Source organism: Pteropus vampyrus, unplaced genomic scaffold, assembly GCF_000151845.1.
Source record: "Pteropus vampyrus isolate Shadow unplaced genomic scaffold, Pvam_2.0 Scaffold297, whole genome shotgun sequence".
NCBI classification, from domain to species: domain Eukaryota; kingdom Metazoa; phylum Chordata; class Mammalia; order Chiroptera; family Pteropodidae; genus Pteropus; species Pteropus vampyrus.
In genome coordinates, this window is record NW_011889078.1 from 1,339,387 (window position 1) to 1,351,036 (window position 11,650).

An 11,650-nucleotide genomic window follows, 5' to 3' on the forward strand; every position below is an offset into this window, starting at 1 on the left:
TATAGATTATCAAATTTGTGGGCATAGAGTGATTCATAGTATTCCTTTTTATACTTTTAATTTCCATAGGATCTGTAGTAATAGCCCTTCTTTCATTTCCAGTAGTAGTAATTTCTGCCCTTTCTCATTTTTTTCTTAGCCTGGCTAGAGTCCTACTGATTTTGTTGAGCTTTTCAAAGAACCAACTTCTGGTTTCAGTGATTTTTCTCTATTGATTTTTTTGTTTGTTTTCAATTTTATTGATTTCTACTCTAATTCTTATTAGTTCTTCTGCTTAATTGGATTTAATTTGCTCTTCTTTTTTTAGTTTCCTAAGATAAAAACTTAGGTATTTAATTTTAGATCTTTTCTAATACATGCATTCAATGCTATGAATTTCCCTCTGAGCACTGCTTTCACAGCATTCTCCAAATTTTGATAAGTTGTGTTTTCATTTTCATTTAGTTCAAAACATTTTGTATCTTCTCTTGGGATTTCTTCTTTGACCCTTGTGTTATTTAAAAGTGTGTTGTTTAATCTTCATGTGTTTTAAGATTTTCAGTTATCTTCCTGTTATTGATTTCTAGTTTAATTTCATCGTAGCCTGAGAGTAGACATTGTATGATTTCTGTTCTTTTAAATTTGTTAAGGTCTGTTTTATTGTCCAAAATGTGGTCTTATCTTGGTGAATGTTCCATGTAAGCTTGAGAAGTATGTGTATTCTGCTGTTGTTGGGTGAAGTAGTCCATTATATCCAGTTGATTGATGATGTTGAGTTCATCTATGTCCTTACTGATATTATTACCTGCTGGATCTATCCATTTCAGATGGAAGGGGTGTCGAAGTCTCCAACTTTGGTAGTGGAATCATCTGTTTCTCTTTGCAATTCTATTAGTTTTTGCCTCACATAGCTCAATGCTCTGTTATTAGGCATATACATGTTAAGTATTGTTATACCCTCTTGGAGAATTGACCCCTCTATCATAATGCCCTTATTTATTTCTGATAAATTTCCTTACTTTGAAGTCTGCTCTGTCTGAAGTTAATATAGCTACTCTTGTTTTCTTTTGATTAGTATTAGCATGGTATATTTTTCTCTACCCATTTACTTTCAATTTATATTTAAAATGGGTTTCTTGTAGACAACATATAGTTAGTTGGGTTTTATTTTTCGATCCACTCTGACAAATCAGTCTTTTAATTGGTACATTTAGACAATTGAAATCCAAGCGATTATTGCTATAATTGGATTAATATCCACCATATTTGTTACTGTTTTCTATTTATTGCCCTTGTTCTTTGTGGGGGTTTTTGGTCTGCACTCTTTTTCTGCCTTTTGTGATTTTAATTGAGCAATTTATGTGATTTTATTTTGTCTCCTTAAGATATAAGTTATAGTTGTTGTTTTTAAAATTTTTTTAGTGGTTGCTGTAGAGTGCAATATATATTTACAACTAATACATAATCAAATACATTGTAACTGTTGTTATTTTGAATGAATAGTTATTTGTTAGATCAATTAAGAACAAGGAAAATAAAAATTGTTTATTTTTTCACTTATTCCTTATTCGATGGTCTTCTTTTCTTTATGTAGATTCAAATTTCTGATCTATATTATTTTCCTTCTCTCTCAAGAACTACTTTTAACATTTCTTGCAAGGCAGTTCTACTGGCAACAATTTTTCTCAATTTTTGTCTGAGAAAGTTATTTCTCCTTCACTTTTGAAGGATAATTTCACAAGATACAGAAAAATAAGTTGGTGTTTTTTTCTCTTATTACTGTAAATATTTCGCTTCACTCATTTTGCTTGCATGGTTTCTGAGAAGTTGGATTTAATTCCTACCATTGTTCCTCTATAGGTAAGGTGTTTTTTACCTCTGGCTTTTAGGATTTTTAAATTTATCTTAGATTTTCTGTAGTTTGAAATGATATGCCTAGGTGTTGTTTTGGGGCATTTGTCCTGCTTGTTGGTCTCTGAACTTCCTGGATCTGTGGTTTGGTGTCTGACATTGTCATTGTTTCAAATATTTCTTCTATTCTTTTCTCTTTTTCTTCTTGTATTCCTAAAATATGTATATTATAACTCCTGTAGTTGTCCCAGAGTGCTGGGATATGCTGTTCTGTTTTTTTTGTTGTTGTTGTTGTTTCAGTCTTTGTTATCTTTGCTTCTTGGTTTTCAAAGTTTCTATTAAGATATCTTCAAACTCTGAGGTTCTCTGTCCCATCAAATGCATTCTTTGTTTGTATTATGGCATTTGATCTCTCTAGCATTTACTTTTAGTGCTTTCTTAGAATTTCTGTGTACTTACATTGCACATCTGTTCTTGTACACTGTCTATCCATTAGAGCCCTTAGCATATTAATCATATTTGTTTCAAATTCCTGGTTTGGTAATTCCAACATCCCTGCCATGTCTGGTTCTGATGCTTGCTCTGTCTTTTCAAATTGTGCTTTTTGTCATTTGGTATACCTTGTAAGTTTTCCTTTATAGCCAGACATGATATACTAGATAAAAGGAATTACTGTAAATTAGTAATGTGGTGAAGTATGAGGGGAGGGGAAATGTGCATTCTATAGCTCTGTGATTAGGTCTCAGTCTTTTCACCACCCTATGCCCCTGGACAGTGAACTTCACAAGTATTTCTCTGTTTTTTATCCCCCATTATGTGGGTCAGGATGGCTAGAGTGTGCTGGAGTATTTCTCTTATCTCTGATAATAACCTCGTAGGCTCTGATTAACTAGTTTTCCTGAGAGTAGGCCGTATTAAGAAGTGCTTTGGCATATTTCTAAATGGTACCTTTTTTCCTCCCCTTGCCAGAATCACAAGGAGATTTTTCTCTGATATTGTAGGATCCTGGTCAAGTTCCTGGTGGTAAATCTCACAATATTGTGAGAAACCCCCATGACTGGGTCCCCCTGGAGTTTTTAACTCTCAAAGTTGTCCATTATGGATTTTTTGCTATTATATAGAAGTAAAAACTGGTTTTTGTGTGTTGATCTTGTATCCTGTAACTTCGCTGAATTTGTTTTTTTACCTCTTAACAGTTTTTTAAATTAAATTTATTGAGGTGACATTGGTTAATAACATTTTCTGAGTTTCAAGTTGTACAATTCTATAATATATCATCTGTATATTACATTGTGTGCTCACCACCCAAAGTTTAGTCTGTCTGTCTGTCTGTCACCATGTATTTGACCCCCTTTGCTCTCTTCATCCTTCCACCACATCCTTTCCCTTCTGGTAACCACTCTTCTGTTGTCTGTGTCTATGAGTTTGTTTTGTTTGTTCCTTTGTTGCTTTCTGTTTTATATCCCACCTATGAGTGAAATGATATGGTTCCTGTTTTTTCTATCTGACTTATTTTGCTTAGCATGATTTTCTCAAGATCCACCTATGTTGTTCCAAATGCCAGTATTTCATCCTTATGGCTGAGTAGTATTCCATTGTAAAAATGTACCACATCTTCTTAATCCAGCCATCCCTTGAGGGACATTTAGATTGTTTCTATGTCTCGGCTACTGTGTATAATGCTGCAATGAACATAGGAGTACATAAATCTTTACGAATAGCTGTTTTTAGATTTTTCATGTAGGTACCCAGAAGATGGATTGCTGGATCATATAGTAGCTCTGTTCTTCATTTTTTGAAAAACCTCCATACTATTTTTCATACTGGCTGTACCAAATTACGTTCCTACTGTGTTTGTATGAGCGTTTCTTTTTCTCCACATCCTCTCCAGTGCTTGCTATTTCTTGTCTTATTGATAATAGCCATTCTGACAGATGTGAGAGGTAGTGTATTATTTTGGTTTTGATCTGCATTTCCCTTAAAGCTATTGAAGTTGAGCATCTTTTCATATAATTGTTGGCTATTAGTATGTCTTCCTGGGAAAAATGTCTGTCAGGTCCTCTGCCCATTTTGAATAGGGTTGTCTTTTTAGTGTTAAGTTGTATGAGTTCCTTATGTATTTTGGATATTAACCCCTTATCAGTGTATCATTCAGTAGGTTGTCTTTTTCTTTTATTGATGTTTCCATTGCTGTGCAAAAACTTTTTAGTTTGATGTAGTCCCATTTGTTGATTGTTTTGTTTTGTTTTGTTTCCCTTGCCTTTGGGATCAAGTTCATGAAATTGTTTTACCATCACCATTTATTGAAGAGGCTTTCTTTTCTCCATTGTATGTTTTTGGTCCCTTTGTTGAAAATTCGTTGCCCAAAATCATGTTTATTTTGGAGTTCTCAGCTCTGTTCCATTGATCTGTGAGTCTGTTCTTCTGTCACTACCATACTGTTTTAATTATTATAGTTTTGTAGTATAATTTAAAGTCAGAGAGTATGATACCTCTAGCTTTGTTCTTTTTTTTCTCAGGATTGCTTTGACTATTCAAGGTCTTTTGTGATTTTTGTACAAATTTGATGTCTTTTTTTTATATTTCTTTGAAAAATGACATTGGGATTTTAATGGGGATTGCATTAAATCTATGTGTTGCTTTAGGTAATATGGCCATTTTAACTATGTTGATTCTTCCAATCCATGAACACAGAATATCTTTCCATTTTTTTGTGTGTCTTCTTCAATTTCTTTTAATAGTGTCTTATAGTTTGCAGTATATAGGTTCTTCACTTCCTTTGTTTATTCCTAGGTATTTCATTCTTTTTGTTGCAATTAAATATGGAGTTGTTTTCATTTCCTTTTCTGATATTTCATTGTTAGTATTTAGGAACGCAATGGATTTTTGTACATTGATTTTGTATCCTGCAGCTTTGCTATATTTATTGTTTCTAATAGTTTTCTGGTGGATTCTTTTGGATTTTCTATACATAGACTCATATCTGCAAAAAGTGACAATGTTACTTCTTCATTCCCAATTTATTTCTTTGACTGATTGCTTTGGCTAGAACTTCCAGTACTGTTGAATAACAATGATGAGAATGGGCATCCTTGTCTTATTCTTGATCTTAGAGGAAAAGCTTTCAGTTTTTCACCATTGAATATGCTATTAGCTGAGGGTTTGTTATATATGGCTTTTATATGTTGATGTTCTTCTCTTCAGTGATCAAAACACTCTATTGAGTGTTTTGATCATAAATGGATGTTGTATCTTGTCAAATGTTTTTTCTCTATCTATGATATGATCATATGATTTTTATCCTTTATTCTGTTAATGTGGTATAGCACATTGATCTATTTATGTATGTTGACCCATCTTTGTACCCCTGGAATGAACCCCACTTGATTGTGATGTATGATCTTTTTAATGTATTGTTGTATTCAATTTGCTAGAATTTTGTTCAGGATTTTTGCATCAATATATTCATCAGTGATATTGGTCTGTAATTTTGTGTGTGTGTGTGTGTGTTGTCCTTGCCAGGTTTTGTTATTAGGGTAATGTTGACCTCAGAAAATGAGTTAGGAAGTAATACCTCTTGTCCAATTTTTGGAAGAGTTTGAGAAGGATAGGTATTAAATCTTTGAATCGTAGGTAGAATTTGCTAGTGAAGTCATCTGGTCCTGGACTTTGACTTTTTTGGGAGGTTTTGATAATCGTTTCAATTTTCTTACTGTTGATCAGTCTATTTAGATTTTCCAGTTCTTTGTGATTCAGTCTAGGAAGGTTGCATATTTCTAAGAACTTGTCCATTTCTTCTAGGTTATCAAATTTGGTGGTGTATAGCCTTTCATAGAACTCTTGTATAGTCCTTCGTATTTCTGTGGTATCCGTTGTAACTTCTCTTTTATTTCCAATTTTGTTTATTTGAGTTTTTTATCTTTTTTCCTTAGTCTAGCTAGAGGTTTGTCAATTCTACTAATCTTTTCACCGAACCAACTCTCTTGCATCAATTTTTTCTATTGTCTTTTTCTGTTTCATTTAATTCTCCTCTAACTTTTATTATTTCCTTTCTCCTACTGACTTTGGGCTTTTGTTCTTTTTCTAGTTCTTTAAGGTGAAATGTTAAATTATTTAGTTGAGATATTTCTTGTTTCTTCAGGTAGGCCTGTAATGATATAAACTTCCCTCTTACTACTTTTGCTGTAACCCCAAAAATTTGATATATTGTATTATAATTCTCATTTGTCTCTATGTATCTTTTGACTTCTTATTTTATTTCTTCTTTAACCCAGTTACTGTTTAGTAGCACATATTTATCTCCACATAATCTCCACATATTTATGTTTTTTCCTGTTTTTTTTTTTTGTAGTTGATTTCCAATTTCAAAGCGTTGTAGTTGAATATCCTTGGTGTGATTTTAGTATCCTTAAACTTGTTAAGGCTAGTTTTGTGCCCTAGCATATGGTTTATCCTTGAGAATGTTCCCTGTGCAGTAGAGAAGAATATATATTCTGGTGTTGTGGGATGAAAAACTTTGAAAATATCGATTATGTCCATTTGATCTAATGTTTCATTTAAGGCCATTGTTTTCTCATTGATTTTGTTTGGGTAATCTGTAACTGTCAATGAGGTATTTAAGCTCCCTACTATAATTGTGTTTTTGTCACTTTCTCTCTTTAGTTTTATTAGCAGTTGCTTTATATATTTTGGTGCTCCCAAGCTGGGTGCATATATATTGATAAATCTTATGTCTTCCTAATGTATTATCTCTTTTATCATTATAAAATGTCTGTCTTTGTCTCTTTTACTTTTTTATCTTGAAATCTATTTTGTCAGATATAAGTACAGCTACACCCAACTTTTCTCTGGGTGTAATTTCCTTCGGGTGCCATTTTCCACCTCTTCACTTTGAGTCTCTGTTTGTCTTTGCAGCTGAAATATATCTCCTGAAGGCAGGATATAATTGGTTTTTGTTTTTTAATTCATTCTGCTACTCCGTGCCTTTTCATTGGTGAGTTCAGTCTACTCACACTTAGAGTGATGTTGAGATATGAGAATTTCTTATAGCCATTTTATCTTGTTTTCTTGTAGCTCTGTGTCTCTATTGTTTCCTCTTCCTTGTGTTTCTGTTATTTTAGTTTGGTGGTATTCTATGATTTTTGTCTCTCTGTTTTCTCTTTTTATGTTACATATTTCAGTTCTAGATTTTTGTTTTGTGGTTACTGTTTAGGAAAAAAGTTTCATATATGTAATAGTCCTTTTTCTTCTGATTACACCTTATCTCTATTCACCTGTGCAAAATTAGTCCTTTCTCCCCTCCCCTTTTCTGTTTGTGTTGTCACAAATATCCATTTTTATGCTGTGCATTCATTTACAAACTGCAGTAGCTATTGTCTTCTATTTTCTTTTTAAAGGTTTTTATGTCATTTAACCTTTTTTAAGACCCTATTCTAAACAAGAGTTTCATTTCCCTGCTTCTGCTTGTCTGTTAGTCATCTTATAGTTTTGTATACTTTTGTTGTTTTGTTTCAGGTAGAAGAGTAGCTTGTAGCATTTCTGTTAATGAAAGTCTTGTGGTAAATTCCTTCAGTTCCTGTATGTCTGGAAAAGCCTTTATTTCTCCTACATATCTAAAGGATAAGTGTGCTGGATGTATTATTCTTGGCTGGCGATTTCTCTCTCAATAATTCGAATATTTGATTTCACTCTCTCCTAGTTTATAGGGTTTCTGCTGAAAATCTGCTGATAATTTAATGGGGCTTCCTTTATAAATTACCTCTTCTTTTCCCTGGCTACTTTGAGTCTTTTTTTTTTTTTTTTCCATTAATTTTTGACAATTTTAATATATGTGTCTTGGAGAAAGTCTTTTTGGATTCAGATAATTAAGTGCTATATTAGCTTCTTGGATTCAAGGATCCATTTTTTTCCATAAGTTTGGGAAGTTCTCACCAATTATTTGTTTAAATAGATTCTCTGTTCCCTTATCCTGCTGATCTCTTTCATGTATACGCATTATTCTTAGTATTGCTCTTTCTAATGGAGTCAGGTAGTTCTTGTAGAGCTTTTCTTTTTCTTTCTTTTCTTTCTTTCACTCTCAATTCTCTCTTCTTCCACCTGAATCATTTCTAGATTTCTATCTTCTCTGTCACTAATTCTTTTCTCTATCAGATCTGCTCTATTTCCTAAGCTCAGTAGTTCATTCTTCATCTCATTTATTTAGAGTTTTTCAGCTCCAGGATTTCTGTATGGTTCTTTTTTATAATATCAATTTCTTTAGTGAAGTAGTGCAAAGAGGTTGAAACTATAAATTTTATTTCTGAGCTCGTTGAATTGGTTCTCTGAGTTTTCTTGTACCTTATTGTGTTTTTTCAGAACTGCAATCTTGAATTCTCTGTCATTTAAATCAGGGGTCTGCAACTCCTGGGCTGTGGACTGGTACCAGCCTTGGCCTGTTAGGAACCAGGCCATACAGCAGGAGGTGAGTGACGGACAAACGAGTGAAGCTTCATCTGTATTTGTAGCCACTTCCCAGCGCCAGCATCACTGCCTCAGCTCCACCTTAGATCATCAGGCACTAGATTCTCATAGGAGCACCAGTCCCTGGTACCAAAGGTTGGGGATCATTGATTTAAATTATAATTTTACATGTCTTAGGTTTGTTTTCTGGAGAATTTTCATTTTCTTTCTGAGCTCTCTTGTTATCATGGTTATTCATTGCATGTTGATTGACTATTTCTCTGCCTGGCCATTCATGGGAATGAAATCTCTTTTTTTTTTTTTTTTTTTTTTAAATATTTGCTTTTCCACTGTTTGGCACATTGATAAATAGAAGTCTTTTGTTTTCCAGCGAGTGGTATTTGAGCGCAAGTTTTTATTTTCTCTTACTTGCGCTACTGGGGCTTTCAGGGACTCTGTGGGTTGGTGCCTCTTGGCCATGAAAAACACCTTCATATTCCCCGAGGAGGTGGATATCCCCTTTCTAACCTTCAGTTTTGGGGTACCACTTCAGTGGGGGGAAGTGGCAGGCTATGAGTCTCTTGTCCTCTGTTCCCAGCACCATCTTTCTGTAGCCAGAAGCTGTCATCAGAGCCACGCTGAGTTGATCCAGCTGCTTTCTACCAAGCTCTCCTTGATGGGTAGGTAGGGGGAACCAGGTTTATGGGTTTGCAGCTTTCTTCTTTCTAGTGGATGTAGCCACAATGAATACAGACCAGTTAGGCTGGAAATTTTTTTTCTGACTTTTTGCCCTCTGCTAAGTGAGAATTTTACTGCCAGGCAAGCCACAGGAGGATGGGGTTTAGGGTTCCTGTGACTGCAGATTTCTTTGTTCTGGTGATGGCAGGTTGTGGAACGCTGCTACCCTGGCCTCAGCCTCGATATGTGCCAGCCACCCAGGCCCAATTGCTTTCTCTTCCCCTCTGAATTGCCCAGTGCAGGTTGCATCCCAAACCTTCACTGCTGTTGCATTCGCTGGGACAGTGGCAAGTGCTGGACTGCATCCGTAGCGCCCTTCTCTCTACTTCTCTTGTCCTGTCTCCTGTTTGCTCCATCACACCTAACTTCTGATATCTCAATGCATGGATCTCTCAGATGTGTTTGTCTGTTGAGCAGGGAATCTTGTGTTGAATTATAGCTGTCCAACTTGTAACTTCAATGGGAGAGATTTGGAGGTCCTCTCATGCTCCTAATGTCTCAGGACATTAAATGCTAACAATTTTTTGGAAATTTATTAGGATATTTTACATATAAGATCATGTGTTCTGCAAAAAGCTATTCTTGCTTTCAATTTGAATGCCTTTTATTTCATTTCTTGCCCAATTTTTCTGGCTAGAAAAATTAGAACAATGCTGAGTAGAATGGTGAGAGTAGACATCGTTGTTGCTCTAGATCTTGTATGGAAAGCTTTCAGTCTTTCACCACTGAGTATATTAGCTGTGGGTTTTTCATAGATGCCCTTTGTCATACCGCGGAAGTTCCTTTCTTTTTCTAGATTGAGTGTTTTTATCGTGAAAGAGTTAGATTTTGTCAAATGACTTTTTCTGCATTAAGATGAGCATGTGACTTTTTTCTTTTATTTCGTTAATGTGATATATTACATTGATTGATTTTTTTCATATATTGTACTACTCTAGCATTACTTTGATAAATCCCACTTTGTCCTAGAATATAGTTCTCTTAACTAAGATCCACTTTGCTGGTATTTTGTTGAGAATTCGTGCATCTGCGTTCATAATGGGTACCGTTCTGTAGGTTTTCTGTGATGTCTTTAGCTTTGGTATCAGGGTAATGCTGGCTTCATAGATTGTATTAGAAAGTGTTTCCTCTTCTATTTTTTGGACAGGTTTGAGAAATATTGGTGTCAGTTCTTTAAATACTTAATAGATTTCTCCAGTGAAGCTTCCTAGGCCTGAACTCCTCTTTAATGAGAGATTCTTGATTACTGATTCAAAGTCTTGATATAGATGTGTGAAATTTTCTATTTTTGCTTGAGTCTGTTTTGTAAGATTAACTTCTTTAACTAGTTAATTATCTAACGTTAGTATGCAGTTGTTCATGTAACCCTTTTTATTTTTGTAGGTTCTGTAGCAATGTCCCCTGTTGTTTCTGATGTTAGCAATTTGAGATTTTTCCCCCCCAGTCATTCTAGCTAAAGGCTTGTCAATTTTGTTGATCTTTTTAAAGAATCAACTCTCGATTTATTCTCTCTATTGTATTTCTATCCTTTATATGAATCTCTAATTTTTATAAATTCCTTCTACCTAGTAGCTTAGGCTCCTTTTGCTCTTTTTCTAGTTCCTTTAGGATCTTTTTAAAAAAATATCTGCATTTATACTACAGATTTCCCTCTGATGACTTTTTGCTGTATGTCATAGGTTTTAGTATTTTATGTTTTCATTTGTTTCTAATTATTTTCTAATTTCCCTTGTGATTTCGTCTTTGACCTTTTGCTTATTTAAGATTGTGTTATTTAATCTCCACATTTTGTGAATTTTTCAGCTTTCCTTCTTTCATTTGCTTGTTGGCCATATTGTATTTCTTTTGAAAAGTATGCTTCAACTCCCAGGTGCATTACGTGAGGCCAGCATTACCCCGATACCAAAACCAGATATGGGCACTACTCAATAAAATACTAGCAAACCAAATTCAGCAGCACATTAGAAAGATCATATACCTCGGGCAGGTGGGATTCATCCCTTGATGCAAGGATGATTCAACATATGCAGATCAATAAACGTGACACATCACATTAATAGAATGAGAAATAAAAATCATTCATCTCAATAGATGCAGAAAAAAAGCATTTAACAAAAACCAACATCCTTTCATGATAAAAATTCTTAACAAATTGAGTATGGAAGGAACGTAGCTCAACATAATAAAAGCCATACATGACAAGCCCACAGCTAACATCATACTCAGTGGTGAAAGGCTGAAAGCTTTTCCTGTAAGATCAAGAAGAAGACAGGGATGCCCACTTTAACCACTCCTATTCAACATAGTACTGGAAGTCCTAGCCAGAGCATTCGGACAAAAAAAAAGAAACAAGAAAGCATCCAAATCAGAAAGGAAGAAATAAAATTGTTTGTAGATGACATGATCTTACATATTGAAAATCCTAAAGTTCTTACCAAAAAACTGTTAGAAAAGCCACCCAGCTACAATGAGAAGGAATATGGGTTACTGTGTTCTATTAGTTATCTATTACTGTGTAGCAAATCACCCCAAAACTTGGTGACTTAAAACAACATTTATAATCTGACAATTTCTATGGGTCAGAAATTTGGGGGCCGCTTAGCTATGTGGTTCTGGCTTAGGGTCTCCCAGGAGGTTGCTCTCA

At 34.5% G+C, this 11,650-nt stretch overlaps 1 protein-coding gene across 2 annotated transcripts in view; it reads left to right on the top strand.

Annotated features, from left to right (window-relative positions):
* Positions 1–11,650, top strand: part of G2E3 (G2/M-phase specific E3 ubiquitin protein ligase) — a 61,352-nt gene that overhangs the window by 3,907 nt on the left and 45,795 nt on the right. The window lies entirely within an intron of this gene.